At 36.0% G+C, this 23,947-nt stretch overlaps 1 protein-coding gene across 3 annotated transcripts in view; it reads right to left on the reverse strand.

Moving 5' to 3' along the window:
• Positions 1-23,947, reverse strand: part of GRM7 (glutamate metabotropic receptor 7) — an 825,787-nt gene that overhangs the window by 650,487 nt on the left and 151,353 nt on the right. The window lies entirely within an intron of this gene.

Raw genomic sequence — 23,947 nt, forward strand, 5'->3', positions numbered from 1 at the left:
AGTTTTGAGAAATAGTTAATGACAAGTAGCAATTCTCCCCACCTGGAAGGAAGGCAGGGAGGAAGGAAGGAAGGAAGGAAGGAAGGAAGGAAGGAAGGAAGGAAGGAAGGAAGGAAGGAAGGAAGGAAGGAAGGAAGGAAAGAAAGAAGAAAGAGATAAATTGCATTGTTTGGTATGTTAACTAGAGCCTTGGAGAATGTGTTAAGACATCACTCAAAGATTATAGAGGATTTATATTTGGTCCAAGCAAAAACAAACAAACAAACAAATGAAAAACAGGAAAAGCCAAAAAAAAGAAAATGATTGATACAAAACTAATAACTGAACTTCTACTTCAGGGTCACGAGGAGATAACAGAGACCAGAGTTATACTTTGTATACCCAGGTTAAACAACAAAAAAACTGAAATAAACATATATATATATATATATATGTGTATATATATATATATACACACACATATACATATATATATACACACATATACATATATATATACATACATATACATATACCTATATATATACATATACATATATATATTCATTCCATATGAATATATATATGAATATGTACATGTGTGTATATATATATAATCCATATGAATATGTACGTGTATGTATATAATATAATGTTTTCCAAACATTGATACCAGGCAGGAAGAGGACAGTATCTCAGAGAGATGGAAAACAAATTAAATGAGCCCTACAATGACCCAGCTCTTTGCCTAGAGAAAGATTCTAGGACATAGCAAAGGGAGGAGAAATCTAAAAAGAGTTTCCAGAGTTGAACAGTCAGAGTTTGGGCTTCCAGGAGTCAAAGATGGCTAGAAATTTAAGGACAGAAAAGAGAGGACTGGACACCAAGAGGAGACAGATGCACAGAGAAAGACAAGTTTAAAACTACAAAGGCATTCCTTTGAGTCTTAGGCCAAATAATGATCTGTGCATGTGTGTGTGGAAATCAGCGAGGCTGTGGAAAGTACCACAGGGAAGAAGAAGCAGATGAGAAAACAGTCAACTCTTATAACAGGACTGTGGATAATTTGTATTCCCATCCGCACAGCGCGAGTAGCATACACAGAAAAGATGTGCTTTAGAAGAGGGGCTAAATTAGCCCTGAACTAAAGGCCACAGGACCTGACCTAATAAAGCTTCAAAGCAAACCTCAAAAGAATCACACTGCTTTTAAGTAACTGAACTGTACACCAGAACAAAATCCTACACTAATGAAAATAATAGAAGAAATGCGGCAAATAACAGTGTAAAATGGCACAATGTCCAGCATCTAAACAAAACTGAAAAGTAAATAAATAAATAAATAAATAAATGTTAAATAATAATAATAATACAAGGAAAGTTGACCCAAAATTAGGAGGAAAAAAATAAACAGAAACCAATTCAAAAATGGTGAGTCTAACAGACAGTGAGGTATCTGTTGAAATACCTATTAAAAATATTCTCTATATATCCAAGAAGGTTGAGGAAAGTATGCCAATGAAATGAAAGAAATGGATTAATATGAAATAAATCCAGATGTAACTTCCATAGATAGATAATACAACATCTAAAATAAAAAGTACATTGGATGCAATTAAAGCATATGAAGAGATTAATAAAAATGAACACATAGTAATAGAAACTGTCAAAATTAAATAGTAACATAAAAAGGGTTTGAAAAAAGTGAACAGAGTATAAGTGAGCAGTGAGAAAACAGCAAGCAGCCTAACATGTTAGTAATTGAAAACTCATAAATAATGATGGAAGGAGGTGGCCAGAAAAAAAATAATAATAATAACTTTTAAGATTTTCATAACTATAAAACAGACATCCCCGAAACTCAACAAGTGCAAGAAGAATACACAAAAAGAAAAAAAAGCATATCATCAGCAAATTCCCAAAAACTATTGATAAGGAGAAAAAATTTTAAAGCAGCAATAGGAAAAAAAAGTACATTAAATACATAAAAACAAAACTAAGAATGATAGTAGATTTCCCTTCAGAAACAATGCAAACCATATGGTGACTGAGTGAAATCTATAAAGCACATTAACGGTGAATGTGGGGGGAAATTTTATACCTAGAAAAAATATTGTTTAAGACTAATGGTAAACAAAAACATACTAAATTTGAGAGATTTCATTCCCCAGGGCTGAACTGCAAAAACTGTTAATGTCAGTCTTCCAGACAGAAGGAAAATTATACCAAATGGAAATTTAAATATGCACTAATGAATAAAGAGCACTAGAAATGGTAAATGTGAGAGGAAGTACAAAAGATTCATTTTCATTGTTTAAACTTCTTCAAAAGGTAATTGAGTATTTAATGCAAAATGATATCTCAATATATTTGAAAAGATTTCGGTCATACAAAGTATGTACACTGACTACATAAAAATGAAATTAGAACAAAAAACAAAGATAGCTAGAAAATACCTAACTATTTGAAAATTAAACAATACACTTCTATAGAGATACTCAGGCCAACCAAGATATCACAAGGGAGATTTTAAAATTCTTTAAATTAAATGAAAGTGCAAACATAGTACTTATGAATTTGTAGCATGCATGAAAATAAATTAATGCCTAGAGGGAAAATTTAGCATTAAACATCTATATTGGAAAAGAAGAAGGATATAAATTGTAGCATCTAAGTTTTCACCTGAAGAAACTAGAAAAAAAAAAAAAAAACTGTTTCTCTTCAAAAAAAAAAAAGTAGGAAAAAAATAAGAGCAGAAATCAAAGAATTTAAATAGAGAAAATTAATGAAATGAAATGCTTGTTTGTTGAGAAGATCAATAAAATTGATAAACTCGTAGCCAGACAGAACAGGAAAGAAGAGAGAAGACAGAAATGACCAATATTATGAATAACACAGAGGTTGTCAGTACAGATTCAACAGAAATTAAAAGAGCACTGAAACATACAAAAAAAAAAAAACACACTAAATTATAAACTCTAAAGGAGTGGATTTTATGGTTTATGACTATATCTTCACAAATAACTGTAAGAAGTAAAAATGAACAGCTTTAGGTTAATTGCTCAGAAAACTTCCATTAAATGGACAAATTTCCTAAAGGATCCAAATCATCAAAAGTCACTCAAGAAGAAATAGACAACCTGAATATCCCGACAACTAAAAAAGAAAATAAACCTACCCTCAGCCAGTTTCCAGTCCCACATATAAGGAACGTGGAAGTCACCACTCCGTCTTAATAAGTAAAACTCTGAACAGACTGAAAAATCAACAACTCTTCTTGGATCCATAAGAAAGGGGGAGGACACGGGTAGACCTCTGTCCCTGAGACTGGAGAGATATTCAGACAAATACAGGTTGTCATGACTTACCAGAGAAGAGACTCTTGAGAGGAAACCACCTCGGGGACCAGCGTCAGGGTAGAAAAAAACCTAAACTGCGATTGATGAATTGCTGGACGATCACTGTAAACACCTCGGAGTTAAAAACTCTAGCGGAGCCAGTGATGGGGCCGGCGGGTGAGGAGCCCATAATCCTGTGAGATTTACCTCCAGGGGCTTCATCAGGTTTCCACAGTAAAGAGCAGAGGAAAATCGCCTAGTCATTTAGGCAGGAAGAGGCGAAAGGAACCATTTTGAAACACACCAGAGTACTCAGAGCACTGTTCTTAACAAGGTCTGTCCTCAGGGGAAACTAATTAACCAGAGCCTAACCTGCTGAGCTATTATCAGAGCCTCATTCACCTGGAGGAAGGGGAGTAACCAAACCAACCCGCTCTAGTCATCCTGTCCTACTACCTAAGGGCGAAAAAAGACCCTGAGGAATTCTTGTGACATTCAGAGCCCAGAGGCACAGGCTCACTAAGAGACGGAGACCTAATCATAGGACAGCTTCCCCTCCCCCACACCTCACCAGCACATCGCCAAAAGCCTATTCACAGCAGTTCCTTTTACCTGGTATATCATGTCCACCCAAAGTTCACAAGGTTCCCTTTCCTCTGTATCCTCGACACATGTCATCTTTGCCTTTTTGATGATAACCATTCTAACAGGTGTGAAGTGATACCTCATCGTGGTTTTGATTTGCATTTCCCTGAAGATTTGTGACGTTGAGCACATTTTCATATATTTTTTGGCCATTTGGATGTCTCCTTTGGACAAATGTCTATTCTGCCCATTTTTTTTTTTTTGGATTATCTGGGTTTTTTGTTTGTTTGTTTTGTTTTTTAGTGGAAATGCAAATGGTGCAGGCACAACAGAAAACAGTATGAAGGTTCCTCATAAAATTAAAAAAAATAGAACTACCATACAATCCAAGAATCCTATTTCTGGGTGTATACCCGAAGGAAATGAAAACAGGATACTGAAGAAATATCAGTACTCTCATGTTCAGTGCAGCATGATTCACAATAGCAAAGATTTGGGAATAACCTAAGTGTCCATCAATAGACGAATGGATACAGAAGATATTTTACACACACACACACACACACACACACACACACACACACAAATATTATTCATCCATGAGAAAGAAGAAAATCCTGCCATTTGTTACAATGTAGATGGACCTTGAGGGAATATACTAAGTGAAAACACTGGGCAATGCCATTCATGGCATCACCTACATGTTGAATCTAAAGTCACACTCATAGAAACAGAAGGTAGAAAGTGGTTGCCCAAGGACTAGGGGGTGGAAGAAATAGGGAGAGATTGGAAAAAAGGTACAAATTTTCAGGTATAAAATGAATAAGTACTGAGGACCTTGTGTAAAACATGACTATAGATAATAACACTGTAGTCTGTAACTGAAATTTGCTAAGAGAATAAAACTTATATGATTTCACCATAAAAAGATTAATATAAAAACATGAGAGAGAACGGATATGTTAATTATAATAACTAGATGGGGGAAATCCTTTCAAAATGTATACATATATCGAATCACCACAATGTACACGTTACATATCTTACTTTTATTTGCCAATTTTTCCTCAATAAAGCTGTAATTAGGAAAAAAAACAAAACACCCAATTAAAAAATGAACCAAAGACCTTAACAGATGTCCCACCAAAGAAGAAATCTAGATGGCACATAAGCATATGAAAAGATGTTCCACACCATATGTCATCAGGAAAACTGAAATTAACACAACAAGATATCAGTACACACCTATTAGTGTGTGACCAAAATCTGGAACACAGATAACATCGAATGCTGGTGAGAATGTGGAGCAATAGGAACTCTCATTCATGGCTGGTAGAAATACAAAATGGTAGGGACTTTGGAAGGCAGTTTGGCAGTTCCTTACAAAACTAAATATACTCTTACCATATGATCCAACAATCACACTCCTTGGTATTTACCAAAAGAAGTTGAAAATTTATGTCCACACAAAAACCTGCATGAAGATGTTCATATTATAGAAGCTTTTTTCATAATTACCAATACTTGGAGACAACCAAGATGCCCTCCAGTAGGTGGATAAATGAATGGTGGTCCACCCAGACAATAGAATTATATTCAAGATTAAAAGTAAATGAGCTATTAGGCCATCATAAAATATGGAGGTACATTAAATGCATATTACTAAGTGAAATGAGCCAATCTGAAAAGGCTACATACTGTACAATTCCAAATGTAGGACACTCTGAAAAATGTACAAATATGGAGACAGTAAAAAGGTCAATGAATGGTAGGCAAATAAGCACAAAAAAATTCTTAACATCATTAAACCTTAGGAAAATGCAAATTAAAACCACAATGAACTACCACTAGACACCAACTAGAATGACTAAAATTAAAAAGAGAAAAAGCAAGTGTCATTGAGGATATGAAGCAATTGGTGCTCTTGTATAATCATGCTGGCTGGAATACAACATGATACAACCACTTTGGGAGTTTAACGGTTTCATAGAAACTTAAACACACACGTAACATAAAACCTAGCAAAACACTACTAGGTATTTACCCAAGAGAAATTAAGACATATGTCCACTGAAATACTGGTTCAAAAGTGTTTATAATAGCTTTATTTTTAATAGCCCCAAACAGGAAAGAACCCTCATGCCGTCAACTAGGGAATATACAAACTGGGATATAGAAACAATACAAAGAAACAATCTTCTAATACTTGCAATACCATGGATGGATATACAAAGCACTAAACTGAATGAAAAAAGCCAGACATAAAGATTACATACTGCTTGAGTTCATTTGTAGAGAAGGTGAAACTGTAGCAATAGAAAGCTGACCAGTGGTTGCTGGGCTCTGTGGATGGGGGAGGAGACTGAATTCTAAGGGAGTATAACAAATAGACATTTGGGGATGCTGAAAAGTTCTATATTTTGATTGTGATGGTGATGTAGATTTTCAAAAAAACTTAAGTTGGTGAATTTTGTATGTAAATTATACTTCAACTAATAAAAATAGAAGAAAAAAATCAATGTCTAACAGTTCATTGTTCTTAAATGTTTCGATTTAGACAATTCTGAGTCCAATGAATAAACTATTATATGAAACCTTTCTTTCTTCATTTTTCATGGTACTATTGTTAAGCAGAGAACCAAGCAGAATGGATAAGTATACGTTTCAACCAGCATGTATCACTTAGGTAATGAAGTTCCCAGGTTCAAAATCAAGCAATCAAAATCAACAGCAAACAATCATTCATTCATATATACATTTTTGGTCCAAATACTATGTTACCTCTTTGTAATTTGTAAGCTTCAAAATTAGACACCTGGAGCAAAGTATTAAGAAAATAATCTCTGAAGCAATGAGATGAGTTTTCCTCACATGAGTTATAAATTTATTAGGTTAAGAGTCTGACTTTGCTTCTATGAAAGGTTTGGGGCTGGGTGGCATCAAGAATTAAACATTGATTCACATAAATATTTTTTACAGCTAAGCAAGTTAATTATATTAATTTAGCTTCTAAACTGCTAAATAAATAAAGCTGCCCATTGATGTAGAGACTATAGGTTGATCTGGCAGGTCAGCCTTTCTTCCTGTTTTCATTATTTATGCTGAATCCTAAAAGTAGTGTTCTGGCTGAAGTCAGTAGGAACTATTGCAGAATACAAGAAATGTTCTTGCACCTTCAAAGGCATTTTAAGTTGCTAACTTCATTTTAATCTCTAAAAAACTGAAATCAATCTTTTAAATTATGGGTATGGGGAAGTAGCAGAAAAGCAGAATACTTCATGGTTATCTAATTCCTTTGGATCCTTTACAGTCAAGTGTGGTTGGGCAAACTTTCCCAAAGGATTCCCTTCAACAGTAGTTTCAGTTAAAAGGAAAAATTGCATCCAAGGCTCAATTGTTTATACGTTCCAGAGCTAGATTCTCTTCAGATTATAGAAATGCTACCTGAGAGACTGTCAGACACAAGCAAAGGTCCTCATAGATCGCCACTGAATTCAACTTCGCAATTATTTGCCCTTACAATTCATTAGGACCTCCACTATCCCAGCAAGTTGAGCAGGAATTTATATTCTCCTATTCATTGGACATGAACTACCCTCAAGTTCAGGCCAAGCATTAGTTTTCAATTAATCAGTCTCACAGAGTTGGGATGAAGAGCAAATAAGAAAAGAGTCTGAGCATTTTTGTAAAGTATAAAGGACCTTTTGTAACTATCTTTCTTCCACAAGATGAACGCTTTGATTCTGCACACCCTGAATTGTAAAACTCACATTTCCTCAATTGCAAATATCTGTCAGATTTTTACCTAAATGAAGCAGTGATCTCCAAACTCTAAGAAAATGAGTGCATGTGTACTCATATGTATGTACTAGAAATGTGCATATTTTATATACATATAGGACATTGTAAATTTGTTAAAATAAAGCTCTAATACTTTTACCCACACTTTCCTGGGGAGCTTTCACATATGAACACATTTAACCATATGTAAAATAAATGGAATTCTGTTTTCAAAACAACTGAAAGTTTCTTCCAACTGGCATCTCATTAATGATGAATCAAAATGGTCGGAACAAGAGGAGGTGTTGTTGAGTTCTGCTGCCCCAGGAAGACGTTACAGGTGCTTGTCCACAAATGCAATTCCACAACCTGGGAGATGGCCACATTCCATAAGCAATATTCAATCCAAAAAACACTTGGGTACAAATTACCTGGAAAGGAAACTGGAATGAACTTTTGTGGTTCCCTCCCCACATTTGTATAAGTTATGATTGAATTTGCCTCTGAGGTGTAATTATTTTGTAATTATTATGTATTATTTTCCGGATCAAACACTTCAGTGGCTGTGCTCCTAGAGTAAAACCAAAACTCTTCAGTATAGCACACTCTTTACCTTCCCCATCAAATTCCTCTTCTACTGACCTAGGTTGGTGTTCTCCATTTTTGAACAAGCTGTGGTCTCTCCACCTCCATGACAGAACCTTGGTGCAGGCAGTTCACTTTGCGTGGGGCACTCTCACCCCACCCTCTATCCACACTTAATTTCCTCTTTACTTATCAGTTAGCTCTCAGCTCAAATAAACTCCAAAAACAGGAAAGGACCCTGAATCCCCAATTTAAGACAGTTTTCCTTTGCATAATTTCCCATAGAACAACGATCTTTCCCTCCTAACATTTCTTAGGATGTAATTCTATACTTCTTTTTGAGGGATTATTTCATTAATAGCCACCTCCCTTCTTATGTATACTGCATGCTATACGAGAACAAAGGGATTGCGTAGTTTGGCTCACCATTTATTTCAAGTGCCTAATAGAGGCTAGGGGCGTGTTGAACTCTCAATCAATACTTGTTCGATGAACAAGTGTGAGAAGAACGAAGGGACATGGATTAGGGTAACTCTTCATTTCAAGATTTTAATACTTATTTAATCCCTGAGTAATAACACTGTAGTCATTCATTTATTGAACTTGCAGAAACACATATTGCTTGTGTGAGAAACAGAATCCTTAAGGGAAAGAAATTATATAAAACAGGGGGGAAGTAAAGTCTGTCTTTCCAAACCTATAAACCTTATTTATTTCTAATTAATATACACTGATGCCCCTTTTTCCCCCTTAAATATAATAACTATACCTCCTTTGATCAGCGAAACCAAAATACAAACATCAATTGAGTATAAATTTCAATTAACTATCATTTAATGTGAACACTTCAGACACTTATTTTAATGACAAAGTATTGATTTTATGTGTACCCCTCAGTACAGACAAAATCACAACACACAAGAACGAACAGTCTGTTTAGTTCTGTCTCGTCAGATGCCAGCCCAACTCTGAGTTACAGGCTCTGACATATTAAAAAGGCAATAATTTAGTTATGTTTGGATGAGGAGAGAGAAAACTTTGAATGGAATCTGTTACTTTGCTCATCTCTTCAGCTTGAAAATGTAAGTCAGAGATCATTCAAAATATAGGAAATCAGTTCGTGAAGGACTTTAATAATCCAAGAGCTCAATGCACAAATTTGGTCGAGTTCCATTTCGTGGCAACGTTGAACTCAATAAGAATGATTAATTACGTTCATGTCAGGGGGAGTTATTTAACATGAAAATCTTCACGCTGCCAACACTTATGATCAAGAAAATACAGCAGAAAAGAAATATAATTAAGCACCAAGGGTCTGAATTACATTGGTAGAATTGGGAATTTGTGGTCTCATGGATATTTTCAAAATAAAGATTTTTGAGAGCAAAATCATCCTTGGAACCAACAAAGTTACTCTTTGAAAGATCACCCAAGCTTTATGATAATTCTGACCCAAAAGTCCTTGTAAGGATCTTCATTAAACAATGAGTCACATTATAGTGAGGTCTTTGTGGTGTTACTAAGAATTAAACTTGTCTTTGAGTAGATCCAGGAGAGCTGAACATAGCATTCTGTCAGGCAGTAGCTCCCCAACCATCAGGGATTCGTGTCAAATACTAAACAAAAGGGAGTACTTGATCCATTCATACTATAAGGTTTCTTTATCAACTTCTAGAAACAGTATTGTCTGGAATTATAGAGGCCTAGAGGTTTCTTCTGACTTTGTCACTAATTTGCTCTGTGATGAGACCTTGAGCAAGTCTTTTCACCTTTCTTGCTCTTGGTTTCCTACTGGTTGTAGCGCTGGGGGTTGGACCGGGTGACTGCAACGAATCGCAAAGCTCAATTTCAAAGTCAGACACGTAGGAGTATTTCCCAGTGGCATGGTAGCTCTAACCATTCACACTGGATGTGGCTAATGATGATTTTCTAGTACTTCTATGCTGATTGTGCATACCAGGTGTTGACAAACTTTTTCTGTACAGGGGCAGATAGTAATTTTTATTTTATTTTATGTTTTGCTTTTCAGGGCACACAATCTCTGTGTCATACTTCTTAAATGTGCCATTGTAGAGCAAAAGTAGTAACAGAAAATACATACATTAATTATTTTCCAATAAAACTTTATTTACAAGAACAGACAGTGGGCCAGATTTGAGCCATAGTCCAAATTTTGCCAACCCCAGGTGTATAGTATAGCAACTATAACTATACATTTGGGATAAGGAACCTTCTCAATTCTATCTCTAGATCTGCCCAAATGATTAAGACTTATTTAATAAATCATTCCATTCCTTGTTTCAGAGTTCATTTCCTTATTCTTCATTCATTCTTTATTCAATACCATTCTGTCTTCTTCATTCTTTATAAGAACCACTTCGTTGTCCCTACAGCTGTTTTCTCCCCAGAATTTATTTAGAGCACAGTTCATGGTAAAAATGCAATACTTTCTGGCAATGACTGATCCAAAGACTTGCACATCATATTCTTCCCAGAAACTGGTTTTATCTATCAAAAAAGACTTTGCCTCTGAACCTCGTAAAAGTATCCATTCTCTATCTCTTCAATAATCTTGTGACTTCTAGTCTCACTCACTTAATCTGACTTTATTTCCCAGAATAGAGTTTCTGGGAACTTTAAACCTCTCAGAAGAGACAACTAGTTACCCACATTAACTGTATATGCCTCTTGAAGGGGAGCCCCTTGTGTAAATGGCCTGAAAACGACTAAAGTGCAAACTAGGAAATGCAGCCATTAGGGCTATTAATAGATTCTGAAAAAGACAGTAAGGAAAGGCAAATGCCAGGAAAAGAGACTTCATCTTCCCTCCACATCAACCCTCAACCGCAAGAAAGTGCTAACAGCTTTGTGTGCGTTCCCATGTTGAAGATATGTTGATGTCTGCAGAGAAACCATGAGTGCTGCAACACTAAGTTATTTGGAATCAGTGTAGCTCCGCTTCATCAAGCTCCCAGATTCTGCCAACTGCTTACACTGCTACTGTAAACTCACCGTAGAGCCCTGTCTAGAAATGTCTACAAACAGTGCCAAGGACAGCACATCTACATCCTAATGGGCAAGTGCACAGTCTCCGGCAGCACTGTCACGCATAGGGGAGCAGAAAGCACTGAGAGAGACAAGGGATTTAGCTCATGTTCTGAGAGATTTTCCCATCAAACACTTGCTTGAGTTACCAAGAAGGGCTTTCTTTATCCTAAGAAACATACACATTGGGATTGTGAGTCAAAAGACAGAAGATATCTCCCACTATATTTCTTTCCTCTGAAGAAACAAATTCATAACAAAACTATGAACAAAGTGATCAAAAACCATGAGCAAAGAAAGGGTGGTCACCATTTTAACAGCAACATGAATAAATGTGGTGTATGTGTGTGTGTGTGTGTGTGTGTGTGTGTGTGTGTGTGTGTGATGCTATTTCCTTGGCATATAGTGGATTCAGAATTCCTAGGTCATGTTCGCCTAAGGAAAATTCTGAATGGGAAGGTAAAACACTACATTGTCCAGGGACCACATTGGGAAGGGACCTAAAAGACGAATGAGGGGAAAGTCCATAGGTCAGTGCCTACTTGCATCAGAATAATGCTGACTTCTGTTGTAGGTGCCAGAACGGAGTTGAGAATGAACAAAAGATGGAGACATCCATCACCAAAGAATATAAGATGTTAGAAAATCTCAGCAGTGTGCTAGAATGTGCAGAACAGTTAGGGCAATCAAAAAAGATCTTTATGAGTATTTATGAGTTTTACCAAATGAGGTCTATTCCGGGACTTTTTGAGAATTTAGCAAATGAAATTGCTCAGTCTCACTTAGTGCAACTTAAGCAAATATATATATTTATGACAATAAAGATAAAAAATAAAGATCACCTCTCATCTCACTGCCAAGAGACAACTGACAATTACCATTGGCAATTTTATTCAATCCACATTTGTATGCATTGAAAACACAAAGTATTTCTGAATATTATTAAGGCTTTGGGTAAAAACTCAAGATATCGCTATAAACAAACACAAACTGAATGGTCAAAGGGTAGGTGGATTGGTGATTTGGTTAAATGACTATAAGAAAAATATTAATTAATGCATCGATGTCAGTCTGGAAGAAGATCTGAGAGGAATGTGTCCGGCGTCCCTCTGCTCAATGTTTTTGTCGGTGACCTGCATGATAATATGAATCAACTGCTTGCCATATTTTCAGACATCATGGAATTGGAAGTAATTTCTCAAATAAGATGATGGCATATTTATCGAAAAGATATTGACTGTTTTGAATGATGGACTAAAGCAAATGAGGTGACAACTAATCAACATATAAAATGCAAAGGTTTATACTTGAATTCTGAAAAACAACTATAGGACTACTGAAAGATATGGCTAAGAATTCTTTAATTAACAACAACAACAACAACAATAATGGATGCACAAAGGCCTAGGGATCAGGCCAGAAGAATCCCAATACATTATCTCGTAATCTTTAGCCTAACGAAGAAAAGGTCTTGAGATTATTATGCTAAGCGAAATAAGTCGGACAGGAAAAGTCGAGAACCACATGATTTCACTGATATGTGGGATATAAAACTGAAAACTACAAAAGAACAAGACAAACAAATGAGAAACAAAGACTCATAGACACAGACAATAGTTTAGGGGTTACCAGAGGGTAAGAGGGGGTGGTAGAAGAGTGTAAAGGGGGATCAAATATATGGTGATGGAAGGAGAACTGACTCTGGGTGGTGAACACACAATATGATATATAGATGATGTATTACAGAATTGTACACCTGAAACCTATGTAACTTTACTAACCATTGTCATCCCAATAAACTTTAAGTTTTTTTAAAAAAAGATAGAGAAGGTATGTTCCAGAGACGTCAGGGGAAATGTCACCTGGAAGAGCAGAGCTTCTCAATTTTTAAAATGATTACTGCTTCTGACCAGGATGGAATAACAGGCACTAGATTATGCTAGTTATGCTTTCACCTGAAACAATTAAAAGCTGGAAAAAAATATCTGAAATAACTTTTTTCAGTACTTTGGATATCAGGCAACAAAGAACAGTGAACATCAAAAGATTGGAAATGGATGAGGTGAGTCCTATAATTGTCCCAGCTTACTGGATGAACAGAGTTTCCAAGCTGTGACAGAAGGAAAATACAGACAGAACTCAGAAGACAATATGAAGCGAGGAGACAGAACTGAGAGTCCGGGGGGACAAAGGCTCCTATAATTCCTAGGACAGAACACCATAGAGGAAAGAGGAAGCCAGAGAGAAGATTCTGAGATCTTCACAGTATTCCCCCAGCTTCAGTAGATCACTGAGGATTATTCAGCTCCTGAGTGTGAGGTCACTTCCAGATACCAAGAAACAAAAAACAAACTTGAAACTATTTGAGAGACTAGCAAGTCTCACAAAGCTGGAATTAGTTCCTGTTCCCACTTCCCAAATTGGAAAACCTCACAATTCATGGGTATCAGAAGAGTGTTCAAGAATCTAGAAGAAAGATTGTGCATGTTAAGTAGAGACTTGGAAGATTGAAAAAAAAAAAAAAAGATATAAACAGAACTTCTAGCGATGAATATTATGTCAAGATGAAAAATATTCTGGATAGAATTAAAAGTAGATTTGAGATCTCGAAAGAGAATATATCATAGATTTGAAAAATTTAAAAAGGATGATTCTGAGTCAGTGGTTTGGAACACGCCTGAGAGTCTGCATTTCTAACATGCTACCTGGTGAGGACCCTGCTACTAATCTCAGGACAATTCTTTAAGTAGGAGAGGCCAGGATCATACTTGGCATCCTAGACAACATAAGTAAGAAATAAGTGAGATTTTAGGGAGACAGAAAAGAAGGTTGAATCATGAAACACACCTCACCATGGAACAGAGAGGTTTCTGTTAGAAGAAATGTTGAAAGAGTCATCAGTGCTCAGCTATGTTGTAGAGAGGCTGGAGCTCTCAGAACGTTTCTGAGCTTTCTGCCAAAGCCAACATTAGATGATGCACTAAACTTGAACTTCAAGTAAACATGTTTTGTAAATGCCAATCTTAAAATGTGTCCATGGAAAGGTTATACTGGCCCACTGAGCAAGCACACAAGGGCAGTGGGCTAGGGAATAACATCACGAAGGAGGGAAACATCCACAAGTCAAACAGGTAGTTATTAGGCAATTACTGTGCGCTCAGTACAGGTTACACAGTAAGAGAACAAGATTGGCATTCCTACATTTGGCAAAATCATCATTTTAAAAATTCCATGGACAGGATCAAAGAAAGTGGATATGCTTTTCTTCTAAAAAATGTTTCAAAACATTGAATAAAGTAGGAAATGGTCAGTTTACATACTCACAAGAGCCACTTAGCTATGAAAGACAGATTAGTAACAACAGATCAAATCCATAGTCAATGGCAGTTACAGTTTCCAGGTGGGAATTCCCACCCATTCTCAGGAATTTTCTTCGCTTTCGTGTTCCCGAATCCCGAGACATAAACTGTTTTCTGTTCTCCACGATGAATCATTACCACAAAGTGACAATCGATACTACCAAAGACCTGGGTTCAAGGAGCTGATTTTCCTGATTTCCCAACCAACTTTTCTTGGGATTTGGGAACCGGAAAGCGAAAAAAATTCCCGAGAACGAGTGGGAATTCCCACCTGGAAACCCTAGTGATAAATAGGAAAATTGTCTAAGAGATACATTGTGAGTAGTACGTTTATTTCCCATTGTGGATATTACTGGGTTCAAGGAGTCGATTTTTCGATTTCCCGACCACCTTTTCTCGGGATTTGGGAACGGGAAAGCGAAAAAATTTTCTGAGAATGGTGGGAATTCCCACCTGGAAACCCTAATGGCAGCAATTCTAGTTTAGGAATTGTCAAAGGGTGTTTCCTCTGTTACTCTGCCAGAATATGACAAGAATGACATTTCCCGTAAACTGAATTCCAACTTTGTATTGATTGACACATCCTAGGTGGAAATTATGTGTCTTTTGCTTTCTCCTATCATGACCCATCCAATATGAAACATGTAACAGGCATATGTTACATTGTCATCTTTGGAAGCAAAGTGATACCACTGTTAAGTTTATTAGAATACGCATCACTCTAATCCCTTAAAAGGGAATAAGCTGTCACAAATGCTCACGATAAGGAAGGTTATTTTTTTACTCCAGTGCACTTCATTTGAGAAATAAAGACAGATGGAATTTCTTAATCCATATAACACCTGTCACAACACATAAAAAAAAGAAGAGAAAAAAAAAACACTTTCTCATTTAAGACGTCTTCTGCCTTCTTATATATTAATGTCACAAGTATGATGTCACAGCATGATAGGAATTTGGAAGTCTTGGGTTTACCCCCAGTTTTTCTTCACCATTTGTTCCTTCTTCAAAGAAACCATGTAAATTTCACAACCATAGGCTTATAAGAAGCCCAGCAAGCTTAGCTAAGTTCATGAAGTCATTTTTCTGATACATGAACTATGGCAGTGTCACATAACACAGTGGTCCTCAAACTTTTAGACGCAGCAGAATCACCTGGAGAACTTGCTGAGCCACATATGGCTGGGCCCCTCCCCCAGTTTCTAAATCAGTAGGTCTGGGATGGAGCCTGAAATATTGCATTTCTAATTCCCAAGAGATGCTGTTGCAGTCTTCTGGGGACACCCATTTTGAGAACCACTGGCACAAAAGTTAAAAACATGGGTGTTTGTATCAAAAAAATAACAGGGTTTGGGTCTTTATTAATCATCTTATGCTCAGTATACCATCCCCTTGAACATGTTTTTAAAATTCCCTAAGCCTCAGCTTAGTGTTCTTACTGAATGAGTTCTTACTCAACATGTCTTCTTACGGATGACAGAATTATATAGAGTAATGTGCTTGTAACAGATCTTTCATTGCATGGCAGGCTCCAAACACAAATAAACTGTCCTAACTCACCATCACTAATAGTAGTTAATCATACAGGCAGGTGGCCTTTCGGGAAGGGTATCCTAGGTCTTGTAAACAGATATTTTCCTAGCTCTTCTCTCTACATAGTTCCTCACTTCCTATCCGTGACCTCTGACCCTCAAAAGTAAGGATTTCCTTAGGCAGCAGCTAAATCAATGAGCTTTGGTGGTGTTTTCTCTCAGCTGTTGATAGAATCTGTTTCAGTTCAGTGCCAAAAGAAAGGGGAAGGAGAGTTGGGCAAATCTGCCAATAGTTTTCAGGATGGTGAGGATCTAGGGGCAGGAAGAAGATCCAGATTCTTAAGAAGACTGACCTGTAAGTCTGTGTGCTAATGCATACTTTGGAGCCTCCCTTCTTGGCTGGCTATTGAGTGGAAGCTGGTCAAACAAATGTCTTTCCTAAATATGATCCAAGATATATATATATATATATATATATATATATATATATATATATATATATATCCCCTCCCCTCCCCACATTGTAGGGACCCTGCAGTGGATCAACCCACATTTAGTAAACAGAGGGATTTCTCTATGTGAAAAGAAAACTTTTATTAGTTTCATAACTTTTTGATTGACTGAAATGATACTATTTTTTATAATTTATCAGAGAAGAAAAGAGTGGCTAGCTGGGGAAAAAAAAACAAAAAAGTGATATCTCTTAATAAGGAAAGCAATTCAACTTTAGTTGAATTAGTATAGTAGAGTTTGAGTACTTTATGTTTAGAATACATTTGCATGTTTATGAGGTCTCAGTTTATTATTTAATAACTGGAGACTTGGAAATCTGCTTAGAGTATAATTTCCCCTTTGTGGTTTCTATGACTACTCTCCTTTTTATTTTATGAACTCATCACAGTCAGATGTGTGGCTGTTGCTGTAGTAACAGGTTCCATTTCTTGAGAAAATTAAAACATTTGTACCAAATATATTTTCCCTGTTCCTACAGCATTTAGCACAATATCAAATACATTGCATGCTTGTTGGTTCCTTTGTTCAATCAGACATAGTATGTTTACAGTTCTTTTCCGTTCTTTAAGAGGTGTGTGGGAAAACATTTTATGCCTCTGTAGAAAGGTATCTCAGTTCCAATTAAGGTGAGAAAAGTAATGGCTAATGATTTTCTAGTATTTCCTTTGTGCCAGGCATTACTCCAAACCCTTTACGTACATTAAACTTACTTAATCTTTAAAACAAACTCAGGACATACTATCATTATTCCTGTTTTTGAAATGAGGACACTGAGACACGATTTGAGCAATGTGCCCAAAGATACACTGCTAGTAAGTGACAAAACCAGGTTATAAACCCATACAGTCTGGTGTACCTTCTTAACATTACAATGTATAGAGTATGTTTCTTCCAACCTGGTAAGTGTGACTTGGTTCTAAACGAAGGTAATGGAAATCCCCTTAGCAGCCATGAGTTCAGTCAGCTAGTTTATTAGGCTGATGCAAAAGCAATTGTGGTTTCTGCAATTATTTTTAACCTTTTAAACCGCAATGACTTTTGCACCAACCTAATACAACTAAATCATTGATATCTTTCATTCTGGTTTGGGACAAATACATAACTGCTATTTAAATATTTCTGGGAATTCCCCAAAGGCCAGAGGTCTTCCTAGGTACTTGGTGAAGAATCATTTGAAATATTAACAAACATTCAGACACCTTAAGACATTCATCTACTGATTACCCATGCTGCCACGCAGTCTTTATTTCAGGTAATTCAAGGGGCATGGTGCTTAGACTATTTCACAGACAGAGACATCTAAGACTGAAGACAGACCACTTATCCTGTCATGTCCTCTTTGTTTCTTAAATTTCAGGAACCACTGTGGCCAGGCCAATTTTGTAGGTAGAGCAATTTGAAACACAGGACAGTCATGATATGCCTGAATTTTATTCAAAATTTGTGACTGAGTTTATAACTGCTCTCCAGTGTGCTAAAAAGCAATAACGATGTCCCAAAGTCTCTAGAAGAACACTGATTTAAACTTCAGAACTGTGGGGCACTAACAAAGAAAATGAAGTTTGATCTGATATCTGTATTAAATAAGGAACCCTTTCTAATTATGAAGTAAAATTAAAGTACCTAAGATTTTAAAGAAAAAAATCAGCCACATAAAATGTCTATTTTATAGTTCAATTAGCTCTTCACTGAACTCTAATTGGGTTATACCTCCGCTTCTCCCCTCTCCCAGGTGGTATTTTTCATGAATTAGATGTACAGGTTAGAGATCCATAATCATCTCTGAACTTGGTGGTCTGGATGCTAGTCTCAAGAGGATAACATCCAGAGCTCTTCCCATTTTCAAATTATCATTCAGGCCATGATCAAGCAACGTGAGGCACATTCTCACCCCACAAAGCAAGTAAGATAAATTAACTCCCGTAAATAAATTTAGCTGTGGAAATTACATTTTAATGTCATCAGCTGCTTCTTCTTTCATTTTGTTCTCAACCCTACTGCAAGCCTATGGCCACAACTCAGTTTTCAGCTTCCTCTTATCGCCCCTTTTCAGGGATATTTATTACACAACTCATAATCATAATACAATATCCTCTATAGAATGAGATAGATGAGCAAGTGGTTTGCGTTTGATAGACCTCAGTTTATACCCTAGTTCTGTCTCTGGCTCCCTAATCTCAGACAAGTAATGCCCTCTCTCAGGCGCCGTCTCCTCATCTTTAAAACGGAGTAATAGAAACACTACCAGTCGTTGTCAAGAATAAACAAAATGATGCATGTTAAGGGCAGCAAAATATGCCAGCCAAATTATGACTGCAGGAGTTCTGGACACACCACCCTAAAATAAGTCACTTTGGTATATTGAATATTTTGAGCTGTGGGTACTTGAAAAACAACAAATGCAGAGAAAAGTTTTCTTTGAACTCCCCTTATCTACCTAAAGAAAAATCCTCCAAAAGGAACTCAGTTTTTCCCAAACATGGTTGCTTATCAGAATCACTTGGTGTAACTTTTCATAAACACAGATTTCTATTCTCCACCAGACCTATCAAACTTCTGAAGATAAGGTCAGAGAATCTTTTTTCCCCCTAAATTTCCCCCCTTGGGAATCTAAAGTATTCCCAAGTGATTTAGGTAATGAGACCAGTGTAAAAACAAATGTCAACTACAATTTTATATATACATATACATAGTTACAAGAAGCGGAGTACAGCATTAGGAATAGAGTCAGTGGAAATGTAATGGCTGTGCGCGATGTCAGAGGGGTAGTGGATGGGGGAGAGGGGTTTACCACTGTGTGAGGATATAAATGATAAATGTCTAACTATTACTTTGCTTTGTGCACCTGAAACTAATAAAAAATGTTTTTTAAAAATGAACAATGATGGAAAGTGATCATTCAAGAAACCTGGTATAATCATACAGGAAAATCTTTCCCTTAGACTACCCTTTGCCAGTTCCTGTATCTTGTATGGTTCTGCACCTAATTGGGGAACAAGCTGTGTATAATACAGTGGAACATGACTGTTACATGAAAAATTAAAACCACACATCCTATAAATGGTGCCAAAACAAGACCACAGCATATTTCGAACTGACTTTCTCCTAAGCATGAGAGGTGATAATAGTAATATTTATTGAGCACTTCCTTCTAAGTGTCCTCTTCCTCCTTTAGTCCTCATAAAACTAAAATAAAATATTGCAGAGTTGCCTAACCTCTACTATTCATATCTAACGAAATCACTCACAGGATAAATTCCAGAGCATATATGCACAATTTGGGCTGAAAGCCACATTTTCCCACAGCTACTTAATCAGTCAGTCATGCGCTTGGGGATGAAGTATAGATTCTACGTTTCTCTCTAGCAGAAGGCCTACATGCATTTTAGACAGCAAGATCATCATTTAACTTATAGGAACATATTGTTCCACAAGCTGGCTTACCAAGTTAACTCCCGTAGCGCTGACATCTATGTGAGATGTCTTTTACATATTTTAGAAAATCAGATGCTTCAAATGTAATCTTCATCCGCAAATCCTTCCCTGAGACGTAGACACATTGATTACCATTTCCCTCAAAGCCTTGTCAGTGTTAGAGACTGGGTGGGACCATGGAGAGGATGCGGTCAGGAGATTGTGTTAGTATTCTGAGATGAGTTTCCTTGGCCGATTCACTTATTTCTCTCTGTCTCTGATTGATTATTTTCACCATATATTTACTGGATACCTATTTGTCCTAGGCCTTGTGCTACATACTAAGGATAAATTAGTGAAAAAAAAGTGCAAATTAGCATATGGTCTACTGGGGAGGCAGAATTAAACAAATAAAGTTGTATGTTAATATGTTAATAGTAACATATCAATGCATACTTAACACATACAAAGTCATATGTTAATATGTTAATAGTAATATATCAATGGATAGTTAACAGACAATATTAGCAATGTATAAAGGAAAAGTATTGGAGTAACATTATAAAAACGGGTGCAGATTTCAAAGGAATTCAAGGAAGGTCACTCTGAGGACATGAAAATAACATACATAAGTCAAGGGAAAGCATCCTAGGAGGATTAGGTGGGAAGGAACTTAACATTTGAAGGAAGCTAAAGAACACAATATACCAGAGTATGAAAAATGAGGAGAGAGGCACTGGATGAAGTGACTGGTTTTTTATCCTGAGTTTAACGGGCAAATATTGAAAATTCAAATCTATAAAATGAGGACATTGGCATAAAATCTACAGGTGTTTTTTTCTTTCTCCCTAAGAAATAGTGTGATTGTGTTTATAGGTATGCCTTCTACTAGTGTCATACAAAATAAGGTATTTTTTTTATTACAAGCATTTTTTTTTCAATAAATACAGCCATAGAATCTCTTCTTTATTTCAAGAATTGTCCAAAGAGGACTGAGTGCTTTAATATTACACGTCAAGAGAGTTAGAGTTTTTGGTAAACTGATTCTGAATCATTTGCTTCTGAATAATAGATGGTAGACAATTTTATGACAGACATATTAATTATTCATTTAGATAATTTCAATTGACGCTATATCATTTTCTATCAAATTTCAATAAGACTGCAAGGAATCCATTAAATTCCAAATCATTATCATTAATTTTAATTAAGAGACAGTGGAAATGTAATGGGTGTATGTGATGTCAGAGGGTAGTAGATTGGGGGAGGGGGTTATCACTGCGTGAGGGATATAAATGAGAAATGTCTGACTATTATATTGTTTTGTACACCTGAAAATAATTTTTTAAAAAAAAGGAAACTGAAAAAATATAGTACAACATGAAAAAAACAAAAAAAGGAGCATGGACACTAAATACATTCCATCTCTTAAAGTCAACGATTTCAAGGATCCATTTGGTCAAATTACTGTGAATATAATATAATACGAGGGCTTGGCTTCTGCCCTCATAAGTAACAATGGCCTTTGGATCAGAAGGCTAGATATACATGCAGATATTGTTGAATTAGTATTATGTTAGACATATTTAACATCCTTTATTTAGATATAATTGACACACATCCAAACTTTACATAAAGTGTTCAATTTGATGAGTTGTAACGTAAGCATATATCTATTAGACTATCAGTACAATCAATATAATGAACATATCCATCGCCACTAAAAGTTTCCTAGTGCTTCTTTGGAATCCCCGCGCCCCACCATATCTTGTTGCCACTTACATTCCCCATCCCCACCCCCACAAATCTCTAGGCCATCATTGATCTGTTTTTTGTCACTATAGATTGCATTTTCTAAAGTTTTCATTTTTTTCTTTCATTCAGCACAATGATTGTAATATTCAACAATGTTGATGTGTGCTTTGATAGTTCATTCATTTTTATCGGTAAGCATTATTTTATTGTGTAGCTATAACACGACTTGTTTATCCATTTACTTATTAATGGATACTGTCTACTACAAGTAAAACTGCTATTGACATTCATGTACAAGTATGTGTATAGACATATGCTTCCTCTTGTGTAAAACCTAGGAATGGAATGGCTGGATTGTATTGTAAGTGAATGTGTGACTTTTTTTTATTGTGGTAAAATATACATAACATATATTAACCGTTTTAATGATTTTAAGTGTACACAGTTCAGTGGCATTAAGTATACTTTAGTTTTGCAACCATCACAACTATCTATCTCCAGAACTTTTTCATCTCCTCAAACTAAAACTCTGTACATGTTAAAAATATCTCACATTCCCCCCTGCCCCAGCCCCTAGCAACTACCATTCTACTTCATGCTCTACGAATTTGACTACTCTCGGTACATCATATAACTAGAATCATACAATATTTGTCCTTTGTGTCTGGTTTATTTCACTTAACATAATGCTGCAAGCTTTATCCATGTTGTAGCATGTGTCAGAATTTCATATACCACATTTTGTTTATTCAGTCTTCTGTTGACGGACATTTGGGTTATGTCCACTTTGGGCTATTGTGAAGAGTACAGCTGTCAATATTGATGCACAGATTTGAGGACTGGCTTTCAATTCTTTGAGATATATACCAGAAGTGGAATTGATAAATGATGTGGCAATTCTATGTTCGATTTTTAAGGAACCACAGTATTGTTTTCCACAGAAGTTGCACACCATTTTACATTCCCACCTGTAATGCATAAGAGTCCCAATTTCTCCTAAATATCTAACTTTTTTAAAAAAGCTTCCAAACTGTTTTATAAAGTGGTTGTATTATATGTTCCAGTTAGCACTGTGTTTCTCTGTGTCAATACAAATGCTTGGTATGGTCAATATATGTTTTTTCCTTTTAATGATTCTAATAGGTATCTAGTGATAGCTCATGGTGGTTTCAATTTGCATTTCCCTAATGACTAATTGCTTGAAAATCTTTTCATGCATTTATTTTTTCACTAAGCTGACACAATTATACCTTGTTTGTTTCCCATCCTTTAGGATTTTATGTCCTTAGTTGCCTTATTTTCAGTGTCTTAAAAATAATTATTTCATATATTTTTTCTGTTTAAAAAAAAAAAAGTGTTTTTTTTTTTTCAGGCAGGAGAATGAATCTGGTACCTGTTACTGCATCTTGGACAGAAGTGGAAGTCTGGATTTACTATTTATTGATAAGCCAGGATTGTTATTATCTGAAAGCTTTAAATTAATAGTAACACATTTCCTCATCCTAACCTTTTAAATCCACTCTTGCTCAATCTATAGACATATTATCAAATCTTTACTAAATATCTATAAAAAGCTAACTGCTTTGTACTTTTCATGTTTTCAGAAAATTAGCAAAGACTGGAGGTGTTCACTTACAAGCTGCTTTCAAATTCACTGGGCAAAAAAAGTACAAATGTCTATTCTACGGCATTATATGCCAGGGGTCAGGCAACCACCGCTATTTAGTAAGTTGACTTTATAATTAGCATTCAGCTATGTTTGCTCTGCTCTATGCCAGGCACTGGGAAAACAGCTTTACAAAAGAGAGACTAGGTTTCTGCCCTCTTGGAGCTTACATTTGAGTGAAAGGAAATAAGGTAATAAGTATTCAAATGCATAAATACAACTGTGTTAGATAAGCTAAGAGAAGAGCAGAAGATAAGAAAATAAGATCGGATAATGGGGCAAATACGATTTGAAGGTGATTTTATGATGGGGTAGTCAAGTAAGTCCTAAGACCTAAATGATGAGGGAAAACCAGCCATGTAATTTTGGGGGGAAAGCCTCAACATCACTTATCATT

Source organism: Rhinolophus ferrumequinum, chromosome 17 (assembly GCF_004115265.2).
Source record: "Rhinolophus ferrumequinum isolate MPI-CBG mRhiFer1 chromosome 17, mRhiFer1_v1.p, whole genome shotgun sequence".
Taxonomy (NCBI): domain Eukaryota; kingdom Metazoa; phylum Chordata; class Mammalia; order Chiroptera; family Rhinolophidae; genus Rhinolophus; species Rhinolophus ferrumequinum.